Genomic DNA, 19278 nt, shown 5'->3' on the forward strand with positions numbered 1-19278 from the left:
ATAGATAATTTACTCCTGCAGAACAGCTGTCTTAACCGTGTTGTACAGAATAAAGATAAGAGGAAAAAGAAAAGTCGTTATATGCAGATGACACATTTTTATTTTACTGGACTTTGTTTGAATTCAGAGACAAATGTAACAGCTGTCCAGGTGAGGATGTGTCTGTACCTCACCTGTTTAAATTATATTAAGGCTTAAGGTTTGCATTATTAGGGGCGTGGTCTCTCCGACTGACAGGTGGATGATGACACAGGTGGGTGTAGCTGCTAGCTTCACCCGAACTGCACCTCAGCACCGTGTTTGTGCTGCTTGAGAGTTTTGAAGCATTTTAATGACATCATGTGACCAATAACATGGCTGCTGTGAGGTCACTGTTGTAGGAATGTTTAGCTTATTTTAGAGTTTAGAAATGTGTTAACATAGAATGTAGAATTATTGTAGAGACACTGACACTGCCCTCAATGTAATAAAGGCCTCACTGTGTTGTGAACTTAGGAGTAGAGTATAGGAGACCCTCCCCAGTTGAACTGTGAAAGTAAAACAGAGAGGATTTAATGCTGTCACGCACACACATCCACACGCACACTCACTCATGCGCTCGTGCACATAGACACAGACACAGAGTTTGCAGCACACCGTGGGGGGTTTTATGATAGGGTCGCCCCTACAAAACTGTGTTTCACAGACAAAGGAGTGAAGATTTTGCAGAGGGGCACCGGCCTGGCAAGTCTTCCCTTCTAGAAGATGCATGCTTAAATGAGGATAAATGAAGATGAGTAAAGATGAATAAAGTTTTGTGAAATAACTACTGAGTTCCGGTGCCGTCTCTGGATGCTCGAGGAATAAAAAGAACCGGGGTAAAACTGATTTCGCAACACTGTACTAACAGATTGTGCAGGAAGGCGGAGCTCCAGATTTAGTGCAGGGGAAATTTCTAGGATTTTGATTGGCTGTTACTGATTAGGTGGTGTAGCTGATACCTTAGCACACCCTCACGGTCACTTCAGTCTCCAGAAAACATGACTGGACTCTGAAGCTTGGATATGTTGAGCTCAAAACTAGCCGGTGCCTTTACCTCCACCTTTTTAAAATCTTTGTCAGCACAGTGGTGCAGAGAGAGAGGAGTATCCTTTATTGTCCATCCTTCTGCATGCACGGTGACAGTCAGATGGAGTCACACAGAAGTAAGGAATAAGAGACTGTACAGGATTAGTTACTAACTACAGGAAATGGAGAAACTGTGCAAATACAAGCAGGATGTTGGTATTTATTGACTTCATAACCAGTGATGGTTTGGACCTGTGACAGAACTGGACCTCTCCAGCTTCGTGTGTGTGTGTGTGTGTGTGGGCTTCCTGATGAGCTTATCCAACTGATAGTTGATAACGCTAACACACAGCATGGCTGACGCCACCCTCAGAAGCGCGTCCTCCGTCTCCTCAGCAGGTGGAGTCTGCTCTCAGTCTTCCTGTAAAGAGCATCAGTGAACACCCAGGTACTTCATTACTGTACCTGTGTAGAACTTTCAGGTATCTGTACTTTACTATTTATTTCTCCTGAAACGTTTTACCCCAAACATTTGTACACAAACATCTGTTCTTGCTCCTCCTTACATTGTTTAGGTTTAACGTCTAAACGTCTTGATCCTAAACCCTGTTGGTTTATTGATCACTGAGGGATGTCCCACAGAGCTGAAACCTTTAATTTATGCATCTTTAAAGCGCATTACTCAGAGGTTAATGGTGTTCACGGTGCAGATGTTAATAAAGTTGCAGTACTTCAGCGCTACAGAAGAGGAGCGGGCATAAAGGGAGGAGCTCAGCAAACATCAGCAAACACACAAACTGTTGGTGTTTGTCTCAGTGTGTGTGTGATCTGAAGGTCCAGCTGCTGGATCACAGCATGAGATGGAGAGAGGGGGAAGAAAGAGCACAGGGAGGAAGAAGACCGTTGGATTTAAACGTAAGGACTGTTCTGTAACTCTGTGTTGTTGAACAGGTCAGCTGATCACAGCCTCACAATGTGCTGCTACAGCCACAGAGAGCTCCTCCACCTTCTTACACCATGCTGTAACAGCTGATTTCTGTTTATGGTGGACTCAGTCTCTATGTCCGGTGCTGTATGAGTAAAACTCTCTGGACTCAAGATGGGTAGAGCTCAGGCGTGGTTTATTCCCCTTTTGTGGGTCTCTGCAATAACATGGGACATGAATAACCATGGGTTTCTAACGGGATAAGCTTAGGGAAAACCAGCTTACCAGTAGCAGACTTCCATTGCAGATTTTCAAAATAAAAGTTTCAAAATCAAATCTTTCAAAATAAACTCATGGTTGCGATCCCAAGTTTAACAGGAATTTAACCACAACAAAACCATGTTCATTCTTTTACATCGTTACAGAGGCAAATTACAAACTTCCTGCCCTGACGCTGAGTGTGAGCTGATAGGGAGCACACCAAAGAGTCCAAATGAACTGAATAAAAACAGCAGAGTGTTGTGTTGGGTTCTTGAATGAAGACTCCTGCTCAAGCAGTAACATGGAGCAGTATATTTTTAATAACCATCTTCGAGGCTGTTTCCATGCCAAACCATTTTCCATTTTGTGGGCAAGTGGCGCATGCATATACAATCAATATATACTAATTGTATAGATTACAGTTAGGGTTGTACACTCTCTCACTCGTAGCTGCATAATTTTTTTTTTCAATACAGACATACCCAAACATAAACTTTGGTATTTTCATAAACACCCTTTCATCACTCTCTTAACCCAAGTTAAAAATATTATGGGCTCAAATTGTGGTCATAAATATTTTGTACTTGCAAATCAGGATTTGTAAAAAGAATTTGTGTGTGCGTAAAAAAGATTTGTGTGTGGAAAATACGTGTGAAACTCTGCACTCAAGTTACAAGTATGAATTTTGACCCTATTTTTCTTCCTTTCATCTGATTGGCCAATGTCATGTCAATCACAAATTTAACTATCCAATCAGAGAACAGATGGGTTTGGCTATTGGAGGAGGCAGGAGGATTAGAGCTCCTCTGCATGTTGTGTTCACTTAGTTTTTGTTTTTCACCTTTTCTGCCCAGCATGTTCTGAGCTCTGGTTACGTTGATATTTGTATTTTAGTTTATGTCATGAAACAGCTGTGTGCAGGCAGGAGAGGACCCAGATGCAGACTCATACGCGGAGAAAAAAAAGGGAACTCAAAGCACTGCTTTATTGCAGGCGTGCAAGATATGCAAAGAATAAACTATACTGGGAAATGCTAAACTAAGACATGGGGAGACCCACAGGGAGACACAGCCATGATGGACGACGCCACACGGAACTAACGAGGAACGTAGGAGCACACAGGGAACACAGCTGACACGAATATGATAGTAGTGAGACAGGGCAAGAGCAACACAACATGACGGACACAGACGGAGACTATCCTTCTGCTCTTGCTCTTGACGAAGGCGGTCGCACTTTTCTCCTCCTCCTCCTCTCCCTTAGCTTCCCTGCTTAGCCTCTTGTGTCCTTGTCTAGTCTCGTGTTTTTTGTATTACTTTTCCCTGGAACACTCTCTCACAGTCTGTTCTCTAAAACCTAAAAGAGGAATTATGGATTGGATCAACTGGTCCCTAAATGCAATTGACACCCCTTTCTCAACGAGAAGTTTGGGCTCGGGTGAGCCTGAGTGCTGAAGATATCTACCTATTCCAGGGGTCGGCAACCCGCGGCTCTTTAGTCTTTATTTTGCGGCTCCGGGTGGTTTGGGAAATTAAATTAGAAGTATTTAGCTGAAGTGTATTTTATTTGTGTTTAGTTCTTCTTTTAACTTGTAGTTCTAAACTGGAAGATTATTGTGATTTTGAAATATAAAAATAAAATTATATCTTATTATTTTTTTCATCGCTCAAAATAAGCGTCACACTCGCGGAAGCCGGTGTACCCGCCGAAACGCCTGCATTTATCGAGACTTTCAACCCCAGATAGGGCAATTATGGATGTTCGGATCCACATTATGTCAGCAGCTCCACTGTGAACTATGTTAAAACAAACACCGCTCACGCCTCACAGACGACAGCTTACAGTCCTGTAAAGATGAAAGTGACTTCGTACAGCCCCGATTTCCAGGCGCTGTGCGCAGAGGTTCAGGACCATAAGTCCCATTGTAAACATATCACGGCAGACCCGACGATGTTTCCATGAACACGCTTTTCAGCATCTCTTTATCGACCACTTTTCATACACGGTTGCTGTGCGCACACAGCCGGCTGTAGCTTTTCAGCTCACAGCCCGACACACACCAACACAACAGCACAGAGAGCACAGACTTTAAGGCGACGAGGCGTGATTGCGGGTGTCGCTCAGGTGCGTCCGCCTCCCATACAGCGGCACTGCAGACCACGCCCCGCCACACACATTAACCAGGTAAAATACATATTTAGAATTTAGAATTCAGAATTTTGCAAATATCTATTTTTTTTTTTACCAGCGTTCCAATTATTTTTTAAAAGTCAGGTCAAGGCTCCAAAAGCCCAAAGGCGATATGAGGGGGGCGGCTCACAACAGTTTGTGTTTGCTGGATCATTTTAGGTCAGCTTTCCTTTTGTTATATTTCTTTAAGAGATCAAAATGTGTTAATTACATAAATAAAATGTAATTTTCTCTGTAGCACTTCATGGATTTCATAAGCAGCACACCTTAGTTGCTCTGTGGATTCTTTTAAAAAGCAGTTAAAAACTTTTCTGTTCAAACAAGCCTTTTGTTGATCTATGTTTTATGAAGCGCCTTGAGGCGACTTTTGTTGTGATTTGGCGCTATATAAATAAAATTGAATTGAATTGAATTGAATGTATTTTATATTCTTTACATTATTTACATTTGATCTTTTACATTGTGTATAATGTCTGTTGATTGTATTGTTTATTTTAATATTTGTGTACAGCGCTTTGTGACTGCCTGTCTGTGAAAAGCGCTTAATAAATAAACTTTACTTACTTTAGTTGTTCACACAAAGCATAAAGGTAAAAAAAACAATATATACAGTGTTATCTTCATTTTAGATTTCAAAAAGTATTTGCGGCTCCCAGTGTTTTCTTTTGCGTGGAAACCGGGTCCAAGTGGCTCTTTGGGTGTTAAAGGTTGCTGAGCCCTGGTCTAAACACAGTCCGTATCAGGGTGTCGTTGTTCAGCTCCAGCCTTGAGACTGCAGCTGGCGCCAAAGGGGTCTCCGCATGAAGTGATGGTGGTTTTTACTTTAGTGCGAACAGCTCATGAGAATTTCACAGCTGTTCTAGCAGTCTGACACTGGTCTCTCAATCTCCCGTTGGAGAGCCGCGAGCTTCTCCATGATGTTATCAAACTTACGCTCCGTGATGTTGTTCAGGGTTAAAACCCCCGAAATATAATTAAAACTTTATATGAATATTTAAGGGGGAAGTAGTTTTAAAAGACTGACTCATTTAAAGTGGAAAAAAATATTAATATATAATATTTTTATAGCACTTTTTGGGGCGTGGCCGTTTTGTGGCCTTAGGAACACTTAAGGATGGCTTTTTAAGGATTTTAAGGGTTAAATATTACTTTTTCTGGGTCACAAAATGGACTTTTAAGATATTTTCAGGCGAGAATGTAGCTGTGTAAAGTTCAAATATCTGCTCGGTTTATCAAGACATCACATATTTGCAAAAATGCTCCGATGTTTTCGGAGACGTCTATTTTTTAATGCTCTGTGGCAGCTTTTGAACATCTGTGGCATCTATTAATGTCAAATCTAGACTTTCTTTAACAACATAAGCAAACTGCTTTTATATTTAACCACTTTCCTGTTTAATTACATTTTACATAATAATAATAATAACAATAGTATTTGTTTTGTTAAAAATGTGTTTAAAAACAAGTTTTGTTGTGAAAGCTATAATCCAGATTAGTGGCCTGTTAAATGGTTAACGTCTAGGTTGGCTTCATACTTGAGAATAAAGTAATACAGCTTTTCCTTCTAAAGAATTAAGTTAAATTCCACAGTTGAATCATAAGAAACATTATGTTACATATAAACCCTGCCATATGTTAGATCTGATCATTTAGCTTATAAGAAACTTTATATATTGGAAGTTAACTCTTAACAAGCATGTAATGATGATATTTAAATTAGGTGGTCTTTTTTAAACACATATCTCTTTAGGCCTAAACTGACAGTGCCAATACCACACATTCAGACACAGTAGATGGTGTTTTTACTACTGTGTTAGTCTAATTTGGTTGTATGGGGTCTACATGGACCTTCTGTGTTGTAAGTTATTATGATTGCACAGCCATTAAGGATCAAATCAGCTTCTGAAAAATGTTCTGTTTCTTCTCCCTCTGCTTGCTTCTTACTGTGTTTGAGGCTCGGGACCAGCACTCCTGCTGTTGGACAGAAAGACATCAGTAAGTATTTTGGTTTTCCAATATATTAGCAACTGTCAGTGACATTTATATTAATCAGGCTGGACTTTAATCATACTTTAGATCAGCCTGTTTTACTTATTGTTTTATTTGTGCTTTGGTTTGGGGAAGTTGTTTCTTTACTGATCTTTTCCTGTCTTCTGTTATTAGACTTGAGATATGACTGCACGATGCTGTTGCTGGTGACTCCAGTTAATTCTACAAGACATGCTGTGTAAGTAAACAAACAACAACAGTTTGTCTGCATTTCTTGAAAGATCACATCCCCCAAACTTAGTTTAGAGGGTCTACACTGTATATAGTGAAGTCTGCAAGTTTTCTAACAGCAACATTTGTTTTGTGCCCAAATCATTTTGCACATCATTACAATGAAAGTTACTGGCCATGTTTGCATAGCCCTTTTTAAAATGATGCTTTCATGACATTATTGTGTGTTGGGTGGGGGTCAGGGCTATCCAGACTGACAGCGGGACATTGAATGTCACCTCTCCGGTGGGGAGGGAGCCTGAGATTGTCTAAATTGGAGTCTGTTTTATACCAAACGCAGAAAAAAATGTTTTAAGAAAGCAATTAAGTTCATGTTCCAAAAAATATGATTGTTTGCTTGCAGGACACCAGGAGAGATGCGTCCTCCGTCACAGATGGTGTGGTCAGTGAAGATGGGCGCCTGCAGGTTCAAGCTCATTGCATCTCCAACCCACATCCACTGCCACTGTACTGAAGGGAAGTTAAAGACTTTCTTCTGCACCTACATTTGGATCACCTCGATCCATGAAAATAAGATTTAGAGGACAGATGAAGAAAAAACAGAATTATAAGATAAGAGAGGATGAGAGGAGAAAGAAAGAAATTAAAAATCCAGCCCAGGGAATATCGTGGGGAGTGACAGAGAGTTTTTTTTAAAGAGAAAGAATGAAAGAAGAGAAGGAATGATAGAAGGAAGGGAACATAGATTAAGAAAGTTAAAAGAGTTGGAAGGTGAAAAAGAAAGCTCAGAGAGAGCACCTGTAAATCAATCTTTTTGAAGGTGTGATTCACTAACCTGGTTTCCAACTGCAGTGATTTCTTCTGATGCCTTTGACAGTATAACAAAATGTCGGTCAGGATTAAGAACTGGGGACATAGAAGAACATACGAATCTTTGGGATTCTCTTCACTCATGTAGGAGAAGAACTAGAAATTAATTAGTTCAGCCGCCATTTGTCAGCTGTAACAGCTCTGACGTAGCAGAGAGAGTCACTCAGGGTGAGGAAGACTTTTTAAAAAACCCTGTTTTTTTCCATGTTAGCCTAAGCCTTCCTAGATGAGCCTAAAGATGAAAACTGTCAAAAATATGTTTTAATTTTCCTTTACCCTGCTAAACTCTCACTATATAATATATTTTTACATACATGTTTATGGTAGTGTACAACAAACGCTAGCACTCCTCACCTCGATTAAAGCTTTTGAGAATGATCTCTGTCCAGTGAGCAATATAAATGCACTCAAGGATGCAGGGGATTAATGGAAGAAAAAGAAAAATGGAAAGCCAGAGGCAGGGATACATAGAGTCAGGCTGGGCTGGGGAGATGCACAGATACATTGATTGAGGAGAGGCCAGCAGGAGGGACAAGTATAGATACCTAAATAGAAAGCTTGGAGATTGAACTACAGACAAGCTGAAAGAGATGAATGGGCAGATGGAGGGATACATACACACAAAGAATTGAAGGCTGGAGAGTGACTGGCACAGCAGCACTCCAACTGGATATCTGTAGCTGTGATCTAATGTGATGTTTCCATGTTTCTATTATTCTGTCTGCTCTGTCATGGAGTAGAGTACTTGCTATTTTCTTCACACACACACACACACACACACACACACACACACACACACACACACACACACACACACAACAAAGACACTTAAACTACTTATTGTTGAGGTCGACCCATTGTTTTGTGTTTTATTATATTTCTTTATTATTATTCATGGTTTCAGTTCTTTTGAGGTTATATTTCGTTTTTCTGGTTTCAGTCAGTGTGCCTTCCTCTGTTTAGTGGCAAGTCTGTACCTTTTGTGTGTTTCCTTTTTATTTTGATAGTCTGTGTTTGTTTGTCTGTGTGGTGATCTCCATCTTCCCATGCTGTGTGTTCTGCCTGTCAGCCTGTTTTTGCTTGGTTTATGTGTCACGGTTCTGGGTCATTTGACGCAGCATTTTCGGTTGTATTTTGGTATTTATCTGTATAATGGTCGATGTTCTGATTCTTTAGTTATCCTATTTTGAATATTATATTCTATGTTTCAGTTTATTCTGGTTTAGGGTTTTGTTCTCAGGTTTTGCGTTCTTGTGTTTAATGTAGGTTTAGTTCAGTGTCAAGTCTGCGTCCTTGTGAATTGTTTCCTGTTTTATTGTGAAGGTCTGTGTCTCATGTGAGTGTATTCAGTTTTGCTTCCCCTGTCTCGTCTTGTCAGTTACTTCCAGCTGTGTGTAATCTCCCTTGTTCTTCTGTTATTTAAGTCGTGTCTACTTGTGTCGTAGTCGCTGGTCTGTCTGGGAATCTTCTGTAAAGCTCCCCTGAATTCTCCATGTGTTTTCTCTGCCGTCCACCTTCTTATGCCTCTGCTCATCCTCCATGTTCGTGTCCATGTTTGCTGTTTAGTTTTTCCCAGTATAGATTAGTTTATAATGCCATTTTTCACCTTGTGCTTTATTCTACAATAAACCACCTTCACATCTCAGCGAGTGCCTGTGCTTGGATCCTCATTTATTTCCTCCACACGGCTCATCCCCTCAGCCGTGACAGTACAGACCAGCCAGATTATGGATCCAGCAGCATTCGCCCCACCCGAGAAGCTTCAGGATGTCCTAATCGACGCTGCTTCGAGGTTGGTTAACCTGTGGCTGGAACATGAGGGAGAGGGATTTCTCTGCGCTGTGGAAGCCAGGCTGCAGCAACTTATTTCCGGTCACCCCTGGCTATTGGACTCACTGCACCCGCTCGTACAGGATTTCATCCTCCATGAACTTCACCTTTAACCCCCGCCGCTACCGCTCGCCTGCTCGCTTCGGCGGAGGATGTGCTGACCGACCCGCCGGGCGTGGAGTTACCCGGCCCTTCGGAGCGGTGTCCTAGGAGGAAGCGGCGTTCGCGCCGCCGGCGCATCACCCCACAGCCGGATGTTGGGACTTCAGAACTGCTGGATGTGGTGAGTGAAAAGAACTCTGACACTAAGACTATTTCTTGTAGCAAGTGAGGGAAATTGTGTTTTCCTGGCTCACCTACAACTGCTGTAAATAAGACTGGTTTTCCCGAGACTGCAGCTGCCCTCAGTTCAGTCTGCAGCCCTCATCCAACGCCTGCAACTAGTCCAAAATGCCGCAGCACGTCTTTTAAGTGGCACCAGATGACATGATCATTTTATACCTGTCTTAGCCAACCTTCACTGGCTCCCCATTAAATACTGCATCTTTTTAAAATCCTTTTGTACACTTTTAAAATTTTAAAAAACTTGGCACCCAGCTACTTAATCGACCTCCTTGACCTATATACCCCCAAGAGAGCACTTAGATCCTCTAATCAGTGGCTCTTAGTGCAACCAATGTCCCAACGGAAGACTGGGGGGAATGTGCTTTTACGATTGCCGCACCTAAACTTTGGAATAGCCTGCCGATTGAATGGATTCCGATGCACGGACATCGATCTTTCAAATCGCATTTAAAAACGAACCTGTTTAAGCTCGCCTTCGAAACAAATTAGATTTTAACTTCTACCTGGTTCTCACTTGTGCAACGCCACTTACCTCCAACTACTTGGTAATGATAACTGTATTTTCTTCTATTTTAATCCCACAATACGACACTTCCGTGAAGCACTTTTATGTACCTTGGTCTTTTAAAACTGAAAAGATAAAACTGAAACTGGGCCATTATCGACAAACTTCATCTGAACTAAGGAAGGAAAGGAAGAGGAAGGTGTCCAGGAAGTGAAGAACTGGAACTGGCTGAGCACCACAGGAAAGAGATCAACTGTTTTACATGAAATTAAAAAAAAAGAAAAAATCAAAGCACAGGACATCCAGTTTTATATCAACTTTATTGAAAGTGACTGTTAGTAATTAAAATAAATTCCTTTTCTTTGCAGTCATATTTGGGGAGACTCGAAGAATCTTGACTCTCCAACTCTGAGGACAAAACAAACAATGAAACCATGATGTGAGATAACGAAACACCGCTAATATCTCATGTCTTATCCTAGTAAAGTAAGCAAGTAAAATATATTTATATAGCACATTTCACAAATAACAAAAATCACAAAGTGCTTCACAATAAAACCAGAAATACAAATAAAATAAAACGGTGAAAAAATTAAAAGTTTGTTTGTATAAAAATGTCTTCAGCTGCTTTTAAAGGAGTCCATGGAGTCAGCGTAAAGACTGCAGGGAGTTCCACAGCCTCGGTGCCTGAAAAGTCCCCATGTGTTTTAAACCTAGTACGTGGGAGCAACCGTAACCTCTGACCTGAAGACCTAAATGCTCGGGATGAAGCATGAGGTTTCCACAGGTCAGAGATATACTGGGGAGCTTCACCGTGCAGAGCTCTAAAAGTTACAACTAAAATTTTAAAATGAACCCTAAAATTTACAGGCAACCAATGAAGAGAAGCCAAAACTGGAGTAATGTGTGACCTCTTGTGCCAGTTAAGTCTTGATGCAGCATTCTGTGCAGTCTGAAGGCGATCCACAGCTGATTTGTTGAGACACGTAAAAAGACGGTTACAATAATCCAAACGAGAAGAGAGAAAATCATGAAGAATCATCTCAAGTTCTGCCTTTGACACCAGTCTGAGTTTAAAACGTTTCTTAGATGATAAAAACAGTTCCGGGCTAGTTGCTTAGTGTTTCTCAAGAGACATCGAACCGTCAAATATAACACCCAAGTTTCTGAGACTCGACTGAAATGAAGGGTCTAAAAAACTGATATGCTGCTTAATTTCTGAGAGCATGTGATCAGGAGCAATAATCAAGGTTTCTGTTTGATCTGCATTTAACTGGAGGAAACAGTCATTTAACCACTGTTTGATTTCTGACAGACAATTATTTAAACACGACCATTTATACAACTCAGAAGTTTTGAAAGAACAGTACAACTGAATATCATCAGCATAGAGATAAGAAATATTATTGTAACGTTTGATAATGTGGCCTAGAGGGAGGATATACAGCAAAAAGAGAATCAGGCCCAAAACAGATCCTTGAGGTGCCCCAGAGGGCAGAACTGATGTTTCAGACAGCACATGATTCATACAGACAGTAAAGGATCTCTCAGAGATACGACATAAACCATTTAAAACAACATCAGTTATCCTAAACAAGTCCTTCAGCCTATTTATCAGGATGCTGTGATCAACAGTATCAAAAGCAGAGCTGAGATCCAGCAGAACCAGAACGGTGTACTGGAGTCTGCTGCCATCAGTGTCACCACACGCTTTAAGGCTACGTTCACACTGCAGGTCGTAATGCTCAATTCCTTTTTTTTTATTTTTATTTGTCTGCTTGTTCACACTACAAATAAAATGCGACAGCAAACGCGCTCTAGTGTGAACGCTCAAAGCGGCCGCGTGCACAAAAGACGTCACACACAACGCGCTCTGTTCAGACCCAGAGCAAACAATGTTTGACTGATGGCCTTAATATAAAGACTTCGGACTTTACGTTTCCCAATTTTTGCTTTAAGTTATTTTGTTATTGACATAATAATGTAAATAACCTAATAATGATCCTTATTGCTGTTTTAGAGGAGCGGTGCTTCAAAGGATAGCTGCAGATTTCTGTCAGAATCTGCAGATTATACAGTACAAATAACATGTTCACGTTTCTCCAACGTTGTCTTCCCAACAGTTTCACTGACATCTACACGGGATGTCCAGGAAGCGTTCACGATGTCTTCTCCGGCGCTGATAGTTGGCGTCTGTCTCGTGTCAGTGACGTAAAAGACGGATTTAATGCGACATGACCATCAAACAGCAGTCGCCTTCTGAAACATCAGATATGTGTCGGATTCAGGACCACATACGAAAGTGACCCAGGTTTTGAAAATATCGGATTTGTGCCGTTCACACTGTCATACCATGATCGGATATGGGTCGCACAGGGTCAGAAAAATCGGATTTGATGCACTTTCGCCTGCAGTGTGAACGTAGCCTAAGTCCAGACTGGAAAGCGTCCAGAACATTGTTCTTCTCCAAGTTGTTAAGAAGTTCTGCAACAGTTTTTTCCAAGATCTTTGACACCAATGGTAATTTTGATATTGGCCTGTAACTGTGTGTCACAAGTTAATCTGGCTGTGTAATAAACAGAAACAAATGATCCCTGTTGTCTTTGCTTAATGATTGGATTTAGTCTTGACAATCCACATTGCTGGCATTGCACCTTTCAATATGTTTGTGGGTCGATTTGAATGATCCAGGTGTAAGTGCTCAGCCTCTACTGCAGATGTGTCACAAGTTAATCTGGTGGCACTTGGCCACAGGGGGCAGCAGTGGACTGAACTCCATTTGAGACTGCTCCAGCTGCTATGTGATAGTCAGCAGATCTGCTACAAATTGCAGATCATATGCAAGTTTTGGAAATAAATCAAGAATATTCCTTGCTTGCCATTAAAAGTAAACATGTCTAGCTCTCCCCCACACTCAAAAACAGATGACAAACCAACTGACACACCTGAGTTACTCACTTTCTTAAATCCACTCAATCACACCGGCTCGGTTTATTACTAATCACTGTGTAACTGCTGTAAATCCACAGTAACTGCCATCTCCTTACAAGTGTTTATTAGATTAACCACACTTATACAGACTGTATATAACAATCAACTCTCTCCAGCCATGTTGATGTATTACCTATATTGGCTGAAAATGTTCATTTCCAGAGAACAGACACAGGCAGACTGTGCTTACAGGATGTGATGTTACAACACTACTGAACGTGTCATATATTTGTGATTGTGATTTCTATAACTTTGTGTATATAATTTTGCATTTCTTACTGATGTAGGCCAAAAATAAATACATAATACCATTTCATTTATTTTAAAGGTTTATTTGCAAGACACAAAAACAGACAAAATAGAAAGTTCCAAATGCATCGTGCATGAAACGAATTCAAACGTGGCGATAGAGCCAGGTGCAGATGTGTGTCACAAATTAATCTGGCTGTAGGATGTGGCACTTGGCCACAGGTGGAGCTAATTGACGCAACTCCATTTGAGTGCACAGCAAGTAAACTGCACGCTGTAGCTGTGAAGCGAAAACACTGAAATCGTATGAGGGAAACGATAACGAAGACAAGAGTCTCCCGATCGTTTACTCTTGCTGTCCTGTGAGCAGCATCGGCGTGGTGTTAATTGTTTGCTGTTTCCGCGATCGCCTCGTGCGTGAGAATATCACCAGGTAAACTCGCCACATTTTTAAACATTTAGTTGTTCAACAGCATCAAGACTGACTGAGTGTGTTTGAGGGAACCTCACAAATATCACAGATTAAATATTTAGTGTTTATTTGCTGTTTTGTCGGTAGCGGTTCCTGAAAAGCAAGTCTACCACACATCTGTTCGACCAACGCCAGTTAATCTGTGACGCCAGTTAATCTGGAACACCGGCCCTCGTTCCCCTTTTTCCTCTCTTGAGGGTGGAAGTCCTGCGGGTTGTGCACAGTAGCACGCACTCAGGTGAGGAACACACCAGAGGAGGAAAAGGGTTTCTGTAGCTGCCCCAGCTGTCACACTAGCTCTCCATTGAGTCGTTGATGTTTAACAGTGTATCCCGATCATAAAATAAAGCAGCAGAAGCAAAGTCTATATAACGAGTGACGACATTGAAAAACTACACTGTCGTCTCCAGCGAGCTGTAGCAGCGGCAAAGCCAAACAGGGGCCACTGGCGCCAGTGTAAAAGGGAAGCTCTCAATTTCCCGGTCGATCTACCCTCACCTGTGGTCATGAGTTCTGGGTAGTGACCGAAAGAATGAGATCGCGGCTGAAAGAAGGTGGTGGGGGAGAGGGAGGTCTGGGCTTCTCTGCTTAGGCTGCTGTCCCCATGACCCGGCCCCAGAAGAAGATGGACGGATGGATGACACTGTTTCTTCTTATTTATAACATTTGTAGTGGATTTCTGTTTGTTTTTGTACTGTAATACATTCGGGTTAGAACCATGTTCTAAGACAAAATATGGCAGCTGCATATTTACCAAGTAAAATTCTGTTGACAGCTTCAGTATTTACAGATGAAAATGGCTGCTTGACTCCTACAGCAGCCTTCTATGTCCCCACTGAACCCTTCCCGACTACAACACCAGTTATAATTATCCCTGCAACTGTGTCTTCACCTTTTCATACATAGTGACATTTTTAATGATCATTTAATTACATGGTCAGATCAACAAAGACCAATTCTTTCTGCCAGCTGCAAAACAAACAAGACCTGAAACAGGCTGAGCCATAAAGGTGAAGCTGCTGCCTCCTGTCTTCTCCTCATTACTTTCTAATGTACAAAGTACGTGTGTGAGATTCATTAACCATCATTGCAGACAAAAAACACATCTGCACTCTAAACCAGCAAAACCTAATAAAATGCATGGACTTCATTCTTTAGCCCTTAAAATACTTTGAAATATAATAAAATTCTATGAAGCATTTTCCAGACATTTTGGTCGCTCTTAACTTGGTAACGGAGATTTTGTACAAATGAGTTGCAGCTCTGTTTTTCCTCTTTCTTATTTTCTAACACTCTTATTTTTGAGAAAACGACCTAGATGAGTGTTCAAAGGTCGTTGGGATAAAAACAAAAGAGAAGCAGATTAATTCCTAATTAGCCTTTGTTCATTAGACTTTAGACTGATAATGGGGCAAATGGTAAGATGGTAATTAGAGTAAAATGCTAATTAAAAGTAAACTAATATTCTCTCCCAGCAAGCAGCTTTGTGGGCCCTGGAGGGAAATGTACAGCACAGGGTAATTTGTGATTCCTAACCTTGAATATATTGTATATGAAAAGTAAAAAGGTGATATAATGCTGGTTTGAAAACAAGCTTTTGAACTATTCTAAATACTAGAAACTGGAATTACAAAGAAAATATAATTGTGAATAATCAGTTCCAATATTGGTCAGAGTGCTATGGACCGATGCAGACCTGTGGAAATACATGCTATGATTCATCAGAACCACATTTATCATCATTACACTGAAATACGCGTTTTCTGTCAATGCAGAGGAATCCTGGCTCCATACTAAATGCAGCATTACCTCAGCATTTGAAGGCATTCTGGACTTTAATCCCCAGGAAACTGTCGATACCAAAACTCAATGGTTGGTTTGGGGGGGCATGATCCAATATAGGCCACAGTTCTGCTCCTGGACTGATAGCCTGGTGTTTAACTCTGGAGTACGTTAGTATGAAGTTCATGGGCAGCTCAATGACTCTAAAGCAGCGGTCCCCAACCCCCGGGCCTCGGACCGGTACCGGTCCGTGAGTCGTTTGGTACCGGGCCACGAGAGTTGAGGCTCAGGTGTGAAATGTATGGTTTTCAGGGTTTTTATCGGTTTTCAGTGTTATTTTGTTATCGTTTTTATCATTAACTCGGTTTTCCTGGGTCTTTTCACATGTGTTATGAATAAATCTTCTTTTTTTTGGTACCGGTACTGGTTTTATTTTGTTGTATTTATCCGCGACACCTTAAAGGCCGGTCCGTGAAAATATTGTCGGGCATAAACCGGTCCGTGGCGCAAAAAAGGTTGGAGACCGCTGCTCTAAAGTGTCCAGGTCCTATGATGGCAGAGAAGCCTCAGTCATCGTTGTGCTGGTCTGCTTTGTTTGGTTTTTGTGCATTATGGTCCGACATCTTCACTTTGGTGCCACGTTGCACAGTCTGGCCTTCAGATGAAGTTGCTGCTGGAGGTCCACTCCTGGGAATGTTAGCAGTTGTTTTCCAGTTGAACATTGTCGTCTTCACTGTGAATACTTTAAACATTTAGAATTACTGCTGACCCCGTCCACTGGTGTATATTTAGCAGCTGTATTAGTAACATGCTCTGAATCTCCCAGATCCCAAGATTTGCAATGACACAAGTAGAGAGACCAGGTGTTGTTGGTTTGTTGAGCTGCTAGAGAGACATTTCAAAGCTTTTGTGTTACACTTTGAAGTTCATCAAAATAATAAACACATTTTTCTGATAATGATAATTATTGTTCTGATAATATTTTAACGATTAGAGCATTTCTCAGCCAAAGCCATAGTAGTTCTCCCTTGACTAGAAAATTCACTTTTATGTGTAAAATCAGTGGAAAACCTTTCACCCCATTTATTTCCCACCCCTGGCGGATCTATCCACACTAGCTTCTTTCTTTGAGGTGGAGAGCCATGATTTGGGCTGGACTGCAGTTGCTTACCTTATAGTGATGAGTAGGGGGAAAGACGTAAAAAAGACAAGAACAAGGAAGACAGTGAGCTATAAAAACAGAAAGGTTTATTAAGTCTCAAAGACTGATGAAGGAGAACGTTTCATCGATCATACAGGGAGACTGAGGTTAGCAAGAAAGCAAGGCGATTGGTTAGGAGTCAGGATAACGTCAGCAGCTCGGGAAACTTAGAAGAAATCAAGTGAGCTGTTGCAGAAAATTAGTTATGGGTGAAGATCAGAGGTAAAGACTCAGTTCTATTAACTTGACAAAGTAGAACAGCGAGCACTTTGCATTTTGGTAATTTGGGCAATTTGCCAGCTTATTTTACAGCGAGTGAATCGAAAGTGTCACAAGGTGATGACCGGGTCACAAATGAGTCTAATAAACACCATCCAGTATTAATTTCAGTGTTAGGTGGCAATGCAGCATTCAGTCATGTGTTATAATGTGTGCTTCAGTAGCTGGTGGCTTAGAACGGAGTTCAATTTGAGTAATAATATCACAATTAGAATGAAAAATAAACCTGATACCAGACGGAACATGAAATTGAAAATGAAAAGAGGTGAAGTGTGTGAAGAAAGGGCAGCACAGGGGTACATGGAGGCACAAAAAAAGGAGTCTAACAGAAGACAGAAAGGCTCTCAAGGAAAGAGGAGAGGAAGTAACAATATTAGAGAGGTCACAGGTCAAGTGTGTGATGCAGAAATGAAAAATGACTGCAGAGGAAGGAGTACAGACGCTTCAGAGGTCACAATCGACCACATTTGAGAAATCCTGTGATCAGTATCTTGCACTTAATCTGATCAATACAGGGAGTGCAGAATTATTAGGCAAGTTGTATTTTTGAGGAATAATTTTATTATTGAACAACAACCATGTTCTCAATGAACCCAAAAAACTCATTAATATCAAAGCTGAATGTTTTTGGAAGTAGTTTTTAGTTTGTTTTTAGTTTTAGCTATTTTAGGGGGATATCTGTGTGTGCAGGTGACTATTACTGTGCATAATTATTAGGCAACTTAACAAAAAACAAATATATACCCATTTCAATGATTTATTTTTACCAGTGAAACCAATATAACATCTCCACATTCACAAATATACATTTCTGACATTCAAAAACAAAACAAAAACAAATCAGCGACCAATATAGCCACCTTTCTTTGCAAGGACACTCAAAAGCCTGCCATCCATGGATTCTGTCAGTGTTTTGATCTGTTCACCATCAACATTGCGTGCAGCAGCAACCACAGCCTCCCAGACACTGTTCAGAGAGGTGTACTGTTTTCCCTCCTTGTAAATCTCACATTTGATGATGGACCACAGGTTCTCAATGGGGTTCAGATCAGGTGAACAAGGAGGCCATGTCATTAGTTTTTCTTCTTTTATACCCTTTCTTGCCAGCCACGCTGTGGAGTACTTGGACGCGTGTGATGGAGCATTGTCCTGCATGAAAATCATGTTTTTCTTGAAGGATGCAGACTTCTTCCTGTACCACTGCTTGAAGAAGGTGTCTTCCAGAAACTGGCAGTAGGACTGGGAGTTGAGCTTGACTCCATCCTCAACCCGAAAAGGCCCCACAAGCTCATCTTTGATGATACCAGCCCAAACCAGTACTCCACCTCCACCTTGCTGGCGTCTGAGTCGGACTGGAGCTCTCTGCCCTTTACCAATCCAGCCACGGGCCCATCCATCTGGCCCATCAAGACTCACTCTCATTTCATCAGTCCATAAAACCTTAGAAAAACCAGTCTTGAGATATTTCTTGGCCCAGTCTTGACGTTTCGGCTTGTGTGTCTTGTTCAGTGGTGGTCGTCTTTCAGCCTTTCTTACCTTGGCCATGTCTCTGAGTATTGCACACCTTGTGCTTTTGGGCACTCCAGTGATGTTGCAGCTCTGAAATATGGCCAAACCGGTGGCAAGTGGCATCTTGGCAGCTGCACGCTTGACTTTTCTCAGTTCATGGGCAGTTATTTTGCGCCTTGGTTTTTCCACACGCTTCTTGCGACCCTGTTGACTATTTTGAATGAAACGCTTGATTGTTCGATGATCACGCTTCAGAAGCTTTGCAATTTTGAGACTGCTGCATCCCTCTGCAAGATATCTCACTATTTTTGACTTTTCTGAGCCTGTCAAGTCCTTCTTTTGACCCATTTTGCCAAAGGAAAGGACGTTGCCTAATAATTATGCACACCTGATATAGGGTGTTGATGTCATTAGACCACACCCCTTCTCATTACAGAGATGCACATCACCTAATATGCTTAATTGGTAGTAGGCTTTCGAGCCTATACAGCTTGGAGTAAGACAACATGCATGAAGAGGATGATGTGGACAAAATACTCATTTGCCTAATAATTCTGCACTCCCTGTATGTAAAATCCATAAACAGACTCCTGATTGTCAGT

The sequence above is a fragment of the Perissodus microlepis genome, chromosome 2 (assembly GCF_051167445.1).
Source record: "Perissodus microlepis isolate ML-2025 ecotype Zambia chromosome 2, ASM5116744v1, whole genome shotgun sequence".
Taxonomy (NCBI): domain Eukaryota; kingdom Metazoa; phylum Chordata; class Actinopteri; order Cichliformes; family Cichlidae; genus Perissodus; species Perissodus microlepis.